The sequence below is a fragment of the Pinus tabuliformis genome, chromosome X, assembly GCF_031772625.1.
Source record: "Pinus tabuliformis cultivar Carrire ecotype Pingquan chromosome X, CPIR1, whole genome shotgun sequence".
In the NCBI taxonomy this organism is placed as follows: Eukaryota; Viridiplantae; Streptophyta; class Pinopsida; order Pinales; family Pinaceae; genus Pinus; species Pinus tabuliformis.
Genome location: NC_142308.1, coordinates 234,407,183 through 234,416,594, shown reverse-complemented (window position 1 = coordinate 234,416,594; position 9,412 = coordinate 234,407,183).

Below are 9,412 nucleotides of genomic sequence, written 5' to 3'. Positions count from 1 at the left end.
AATATCTATCAAAATAGATTCAAAAGAGATCTGTGAAATAATTGCTTCCAATGCTAAGTTGCGCTGGAAATAAATGCAATAAAATATCTAAAACAGGTGTTCATGAGGGAGCAGCCTCATCAAAATGGTTCTTTAGGGCTGCACATGGTCCTGCAGCTTCAAAAATGGACTAAAAGTGTTCCTTGAGCCACGCGCTTTCCTCTGTGTGATAACTATGCATTTAAGGAAGCAACGTTGCTCCAAAAATATGACTGGGAACAATGTCTCTGCAATAACTCTGCCTTGAAAGCCATCATCTATGCCTTTAGGTGGCTTTAAAGCAACAAAAGAAGTGTCGGTGAGCCTTAATGGTTGAATGATGCTTTGTTGACTTCGCTGGGCTTGCTTTGCTTTCATCTGCTTTGAAAAACTGGACTGATACTCTTTGCCGCATCCTGATACACTTTGGCACTGAATCTGGGCCTTTTCTCACCGCTGATACTCTTTAAACTGTCCCATCGCCCCCCTCTGCCTTTTAATGCAAAAATAAGTGCTGCTAATGTCATCCATGGCCTTTGGGTGCAATCGGCGCTTGGCCGACCAAAAATAGCATTAAACCTTGCAAACAATGTCGCAAAAAGGAGGATTTGTATGCTGTTGACTGTACCGAGGCCGAAACTGGCTATCTGAAGCAAAACTGGGCCTTGGAGTGATCTCAGAAAGCTTAGGGATGCATGAATTCCCTTATTGGGGGTCGGGCGTGGGCATATATGTGAAAATATGAACAAATGCCGCCTTTTCTTTTACACAGAAAAAGACCAATTTCTATGTAAAATTCGTGAAAAACATAGGCAAGAGCGATACGGCGGGGTGACGTGTCAACCATTGATTGGGTCGACGTGGACGAGCGACGTGGCGGACAGGTCGGGAACATGGCGGAATGGAAGCTGACGTAACGCTGATGCGGCAATGGCGTGGAGCGGAAAGGGAGAGCGGTAAGCGGTATTATCGGACCGCTTTTGGTACGGGCCCGGTTTGTGTCGGAAGCCGCCCGATCCAACAAGAATTTGACACGCGCCTCAGGCCCTACGTCATCCTCTGACACTTTTCGGGCGCTAAAGGATGGCGATCGGGGACGGTCCGAAATCGCCGAGGACCGTCGGATGGGAGGGCCTGGATCCGACGGATGACGGGACGCAGAGATGGTAGAGCGATTACTGTTCATAAGATTGAATGCTGGCCGTTGGATCCAGCGCGGGCCGATCCAACGGCTGGCGCTAAATCACATCGGGGCGGACCATTGGTCCCAACACATAAAACCTCCGAAATGCCACGAACCCGAAATGCTTATATCCCCTTTCTTTATGGAGATCGGGTCCGGTCCGTCGGCGATTTCATATCGAAGGATTTAAACAAAATCAATATGCGAACCCGAAATCCCTTAAAACTGCCCTTTATAACTTTTCAGCTCCGCTGGTCGGAGCCATATATGAGTGATGCGATTAAATATGGGTCGTTGATCTCTGGGCCTGAATGCGCGGCTGAGATTAACTCGGCAATTCGCTATCGGCAGGGTCATGGGGTTGCCACATAGAAACACCGAAACCCATCGGACCCGATAAGTTATACAGGCCCTCTTTATTTTAGTTTGTGTCCGACCCATTGGTGGAACCCAAATCGGCGGTTTTAACAATGGAATGGGTCCGCGGACCCAAAAACCCTTAACACTGCATTTGATAACTCATTGGCTCCGCCAAATCGGAGCAGTATATGGGGCGATGCGAAGTGGGGGGCTGCGCCACAAGATCTGGGCCGTCAAATCTGGGACCCGATCCAACGGTCCTGGATCTGTCGACGAATCGGCAGTCGGAGGGACCAGAGGGCGGCACATATGGAATCACCGAACTGCGCGGACCCGATATACTATTACCGGCCCACTTTATGTGTTTTCGGGTCCAGCCCATCGGCACTATGCCCCATGCCTTGAGACTTAGCCATTTTCGCTTATATATGCCACTGCCCCCTCCCGATAGCGATATCGCATCGGAGGGGGATCAAACAGATCTTTATCTCATCGGAGCACACTTTTTATGAAAAGGCAAGGCAAATGAATTCGGAGGGGTAGCCTTTGGTGTTTCGGATGGATTCTAAGGCATCGGAAGGGGTCCGATAGCCATAAAGGGAGAATTTTATCATTTTTTGAAGGTTTTTCATGGTTTTTGCATGGTTTTTGGCAACTTTCATGCCTTGGAAGGAGTCCAAAGGCATTTAGGAGGAATGTGATGTGTTTTGAGAGGGTTTAGTGGCCAAAGAGGGTTTCCTGCCTTATAAAGGCAAACCAAGGCCAAAGGGATGATTTTTATACATATGAAGGTAAACTATGCAAAGGAATGAGTCCTTTTGCATTTGGAAGATGGTTAGAGGGGGGCAGTGTGGGTTCTTGCTGAGTTTCTGATAAACTTAGCAATTCCCAAGGATGTATATGGTTATTTTTCAACCAGGGGGAAGGGATAAGTATACAGGGGAGTTATATACATAGTTTTAGTAGGGGAAGGGGAAATAGATAGGGAGTTACATAATTTAGTAGTTAATATGATAATGATGAGAAAAAGTGCTAAGAATGATGTCTTAGGCTATCAATGGGGAAAATGACTGATAGAAGGAGTATTAACATTCCTTGAGTGAAGCAGATCTTAACCAAGGCAAGTGATATGGAGAATGATGAAATTAAGAGGTATCAAGCAGATCTTGACCTCTTTTAGGGGAAGTTAATGAGTGATTTGGGGAAGGAGAAATAAGGGGAAGTTAGTCATGCCTCGCTTGAAGTCCTCCAACTGAACAACTACCTTCAATTTGTGATATGATAGATATAACACTTGACAATATGAAATGGATCACAAGCCATGATTCTGCAACCACAAAGCTACCTACCCGACCTACTTGCCTAGCATTTTCTCTTCTTTTTGGTTTGGGTGCACTTGAACTAGCATACCCAGCTTTTTGTTCTTTTCTTCTTGCTGTCCTCCTATCTACAACTACACTTATTGCATCCAGGGGCTCAGATTAAGCTGTTGAGCACCCTTGTTTCTCTACCTATTTACAGATCTGCCAAGATTAAACAGTTTGGACAGATGTTTATTCTCTATATTCTAAAACAGGAAATTGAAATCTAGGGAGACCAAGATTAAGCTGTTTGGACCTCCCTTAGCTGAAAACTCATCAAAAATGGAACACAGCAGTGGCATTTAGACTAGCACACTCTCATGGATACTTCTCTGGCCATCTGTAGCAAATATGGAGCATTGCAGCAAGCAAAGTACGACATATTTGGCATGTAAAAATGTCGATCATGAAAGATGATTAACCTGCTGCAGCAGGAGGCTAACAGAACCACAGTTTTCTACGCAAGTAAATATTGGACGAGAAGGAGTTCCTGGACATCTCCTCACTTGACGTCACCTATTGATATGATGTCAAGATCGAGCAGAAATTTATACAGAAGAAGCGAGAAATTGGATCTGCAAATCTAACACAATGGAAAGGTGCCCCTAAACTACAAAACAAAGGACAACGCCAATGTGGGGCGACCACAAGCAAAGAAAAACACCACAAAGACAAAAAAGGACATGGGAAACTGGTGTGAGTTCCATAAGATCCCCATTAAAAACACGAGCGGGTGTCAAGCCAAGCAGTCATTGGTGGTTGAGATGAAGGCTTCCGAATCAAATGCATGTTCCAGATCTCAGTGAAAACCTGGCAAGGAGAATGACATAGGGAAGAAGATTAATGATGTGTAGCCCAGTGTCGAGGTTGCCAACACTAAGATCTAGAAGATTGAACCTGAAGATATAGAGGAGAGGAATCACCTCTTCCACTCATAGATGTGGATGAAGGGTTCCCCACTACAGTTCATTGTCAACAGTGGGATCCAAAATGACATGATTTTAGTAGGGTCCATGAAGTAGTTGGGCCTACCGACCACACCTCACCTACAGTTGTACACCATTGGGTGGCTTCACCAAGGATGAGATCCTTGCATTAGCCAACAATGTTGCCTTCCCTACAACATCAAGCCCTTCATAGATGAGGTAGTTTGTTATGTTGCTCCTCTTGAAGTTTTTGACGTATTATTGGGTCAACCATACTTGTGGAAGCGTCATGTTTTGTATGAGTCTAGGTCTTACATTGTTATTCTTACTTGGAAAATAAGTTATACAGGATACCAGAGGTAGCACCACCTACTCCAATCTCTTTGATATCTACAAAGAAATATATTAAGATCATTTCCTAGGACAAGAAATTTATCTCCCTTATGATTCACCTTCTGGGCATGAAGAATATTGTGGCCACCTCCACAAACTCCATATAGGGCTCTTCTTCATGGAAGAAATAGATGGACAAGGTCGTGGAGGAATACAGGGACATCTTGACTTCGCTGATAGGGATACCCTTACAATGTCAAGTCAAGCACTCCATCGATCTGACCTCCGGTGCACCGCTACCCAATGCACCAATCTACCGATGCTTTGTTCTGAAGAATGATAATATCAAGAGCTAGATCTAGGAGTTGTTGCAGAAAGGGCACATCAAGACAAATTAATCACTGTGTGGAAGCTCGACCGTGTTTGTATAGAAAAGGGATGGAACCTAGAGCTTTTGTATTGACTATTGGGCACTTGATAAGATCGTTATTCAGAATAGGTATCTAATACCATGGATTGATGGCCTTCTTGACCAACTCAAGGGTGCCAAATATTTCAGAAATATTGACCTCCAGTTCGATTATCACCATGTATCAATTGAACCCAGAGATGTGTTGAAGACCATCTTCAAATCCAAGGAGGGCCTTTTCGAATGGCTTCTCATGCCTTCCAGGTTGATGCATGCCCATGCAAGCTTCATGCGATTGATGGGCAACATTTAGTGAGACTTCACCAACTCATTCATGGTAGTCTACCTGAACGACATCTCGATCTTCATCCATAATTAGGAAGAGAACATACACCATATCTGATAGGTCCTTCAAACCCTGGAAGAGAACAAACTATATGCCAATTTGGAGAAATGCATATTTCTATGACCCATGTTGAATATCTAGGGTACATCATCGATGAGAAGGGTGTGCATGTGGACCCAACCAATATACAAGTTATTCAAGATTGGTCAACCCTCACCACTCTAACAAAGCTCTGAATCTTTCTAGGTCTTTCCAATTTATATCACAAATTCATGTTTGGATTCTCTCATATCACTTGGATTTTGAGTCATGTCAACAAGGATAGAGCAAAAGCAAAGCTCTTTCGATCTTAATCCCAATAGAAGGAACTTTTTGATTTGAAGAATCCCCTCATCTCTGCACTAGTTCTAACTTCTCACCTTACTAGACATGCCAAAACCATTTGAAATTGAGACAGGCACCTCTGGCTATGCTATTTGTGCAGTTCTTACCCAATAGGGGCATCCAATGGCATAGCACAATAATACACTTTCAGATATAGTCCAAAAGTATCCCGTTTATGAGAAAGAGAGGTATTCCATTATGAAGGCATGCAGATAATGGAATCATTACTTTTGGAGGAAGGAAACAACCATCTACATAGACCACCAACCTCTACAGTTCGCATAGACACAAGGAAAGTTACAGAACGATCGCTGTCAGAAATGGTCCAAATATATGTAACAATTCCATTCGAAAATGAAATACAAGAAGGAAATCACCAATAATGTTGCATACTATCTCATCTGACCATCGGTTATGGAGTTGACCATTGTGCTCTACTCTTGTGGACACGAGACTTCGGTGTGGCCGCATCTTTACAAGAGAGATCAAGAATTCAGAAACACATACTAGATTCTTCTAGAAGGAAACAAGGTTCCATATTTTCACCTCTAGGATGCACTATTATACCATCTATTAAACCTTTATGTTCCTTCAAGAGAGCATGCCAAGATGTTTTTGGAGGCGCAATATAATTGGGTCGCTGGAAATTTCAAAGTAGAGAAAAAAGTGGCAATGTTGCAGAAGTATTTATTTTGTTTGAACCTTCAATAGGTTGTTGGGAAATACATTAAATCTGACACTGCCTATGCCATTTCCAAACAAACAATCAAGAAGAAAGGCCTATATACTCCTCTTCTTACTCCTAGTTGGCCTTGGGAATCCCTGTCAGTCAATTACATGTCGGGCCTTCCTTCTAGTAAGAATGGAAACGACTATGTCACTTGTGATTATCGACAAAATTTCTAAGATGGCCATTCTAGAAGTCTACAAGAAGAGTATCACTGTAGAAGCCACTACTAAGATCTTCTTTGAACAAGTGTGGGTACATTTGGGGATCCCACAGTTCATTATCTTATATTAGGATAATAGGTTTCTAGGTACATTTTGGTCATGCCTTTGATCAATCATGAATACCAAACCCACTAAGTCCATGGCATTCCACCCTCAAATTGATGGCGAAACAAAGGTCGTCAACAAAATGATCATGCACATTTTGCGCACACACAACTCGAAGAATCCAAACACATGGGATGAAAGCCTCCCCTATGTGTAGCACATTTACAACAAATATCTCCATAGCTCAACTAGGCACATCCCCTTTTAGGTGGGGTTGGGATTTAAGCCACTATGTCCCATTGATATGGCCATCCTATTTGCAACTACTCGAGAAGATTTGGTTGATGTCTAGTTTCAAGCTGACATGGTGAATATATTCATTGAGCACATTCAATACATCCACCAGCAAGTCCATGATAAATTGGATAGAGCCAATCCTATGTACAAGCAGCATCATGATCAACATCAAGTGCCATACAAGTTCTAGGTGGGCGACAAAGTTTGGCTACATTTGTAAAAGGAGTGACTCATTAGGCCCCACTGCAAGCTTCACCCTCTTCAATATGGGTTGTACACCATCACAAAGGATGTAGGGGACAATGCTTTCCATCTCAACATTCCAACATTCGTTGACTAGCACCCAATATTCAATGTGGACCGACTGCGACCATACTCCCCCCATTGTTCGACACATCTAATGTTGTTGAGTAGTTGACGCCAACAGAGCTCAGCCTAAGCTGCATTGAACATGCCAAAAATGATAGGATCATAGACACACAGATCAATGACACTCGCCAATAGAGGATTTAGCTATATCAAGTCGTCAAAGTAGGCCAACTCCTTCACCGGGGCAAGTGGTTCACCAGGGGCTAGGTTCAACAAAAAAAGATTCACCTTGTGGAGGCTTTGCATGTAATAGGGACTATTTCTTCCTAAGGGGGGATGACTGATCCAAGTGGATATTGGTGGAGACCCACCTATTCCACTTGTGCCTCGAGTTGGCTTCATTAGTTTCCTTGATTATAGCAACATTTACTATTTTTAGTAGTTTTTTGGGTCCTGAACTTCCAAAGCTATTTTGACCCCTTAAACAACATCTTTTTTGGGCCATAGCAACCTATAGATGTAGGTAAGGTCTTGCCACAAATATTTTAGTATTCAGAGAAATATTTCGAGTGAGGTATCGTATGTGCAAAATAAAGATCATATGACCAAGTTACGACCACGGGATGTTGGTTGCCCGATTAACTCCAACTTGGCCAAAAACTTCTTTGTGTTCCTTTATTGATTAATAATAAAAAGGACGTTGAGCCTCATTATAACATAGTTCAAAGGCATGTATCTACCACATCTCTTCTCAAAGAGAAGCTACCATCGTTTGGGCTTGTTTATTTCCATTCTGTATGTAAGCATATTTTAGTTCTTTGATATTAATGAAATGAATTTTTATTTATACTACACCTCACAGTTTATGTTTAGATCTGTATTATGTTGCATTCTTGTATAAGTTTGAATCAGTTGAGTTACTAGTTCTTGGAACCCTGGATAGCTTGGTTAGAGACCAATTTCCTTAATTTTAATGATCTATGGACCATACAAGTGAGAACATTATGGTTGAGAGTTGAGATGGTTTGGAATCTAGAGACCCTAGTTGGTTTTTTTTTTTTTATCCCTTATGATCCCACATTCATGCATGGAATATGGCACAGGGGTGATTGGTTGAAAGAGCGATTTGGTTCATCCTACCCTATGGCAAGGTGGTATGAAGAAGTGCTTGCCCTGGTTGGGATTTTGATATGTTAATAAGAGCTCTTTTCTATTGTTATCTATGAGAACTTGTACTGGACCTTATGATGTTGAAATTATGGTTGATTTTTTATGTTCTCTATTCTAGTTAAATGTTGGTTATATCCCTCGCTATATGACATTCTCTACATATGGATCTTATTCATGATTTCTTAAGTTATTGAATGGTTGATGAATGCATGGGATACCAAGTGTTGTTGTAGCTAGCTGAAGAAGACTTGGAGCCTTCTTGGTGATTTTTAGGTGAAGTTCAGAAGTTTATGATTAGATATGCATTCATGACTTTTGTTTTATATGTTTATCATATGTTTGACAAAATTCCTATCTTGCTCTAGGTATATCCTGGTCAAGATCTTGTTCAAGGTTGAATGTTTAGCATTTTTGTCATATTAATTATGATTATGGAAAGCTACAAGTAATTCTTGGTAGTGGTATAGAGGATTTCTTTAAAAAGTGGCATAGATAATGCAACCACATGCATTGAACTAAGGAAATTAGGTCATAACCGCATATAGACAAGCTTATCGGTGTAGTTATAGCCTCCCAACCACATGCATGTAGTCTTGTGGGTGCGGTTGGAGGGTAAACTGTGTGAAAAAGAGTTCTAACTCTGGGAGTGAACACCTGGGGTGGTTTTCAAGCTATTGAGTGGTATGTAGTTCCTAAGGAATGTCAGTATGTTTCTAGTTTGTTGGCCCCACTTCCATAACAGAAACTTGGACGTCAGGTCATATCATAGATCACTTGGCTCACGTTTACCATGGAGATCTCGTAAAAGTGGGTAAAAGTGGGAGGGGTGGTTACACTAATAATTATGAATAGTTATTTAGCCTTAAGCTTCGCCTTTTATTCACTATAGGAAAGGCATGTCAATAGTTGCATATCTTTGGGGACTCACTGATTATTATGGATTTGTTTGACGAGATTAAAATATGTAAAGTTCACACACTCATACCAATAATTGAAGAAATATTACAATTAAAACATGTTTTTGATCATATTTCCTATTGTCATGTCTAAGGGAAAGAAACTCTGCTACAAACACTCTCTAAAGTGGGTGTTAAGCACTTGGAAGATCGTGGAGCAGTTAGATGATATACAACTTGAATTTCATTGCAGGCCTTTCATAAAAGGCATGCAGAGGGACTTAATTCTTGAATGAAGACAAACTTTTCTATTTTCTCTATTTCTCTGATATATAACTCCGAGATGATGAGGACGCTAATAATTTTTTTCTATGTATTTATGGCATGCTACTAGTATTGATCAACTTTTGTTAGACATGATAAG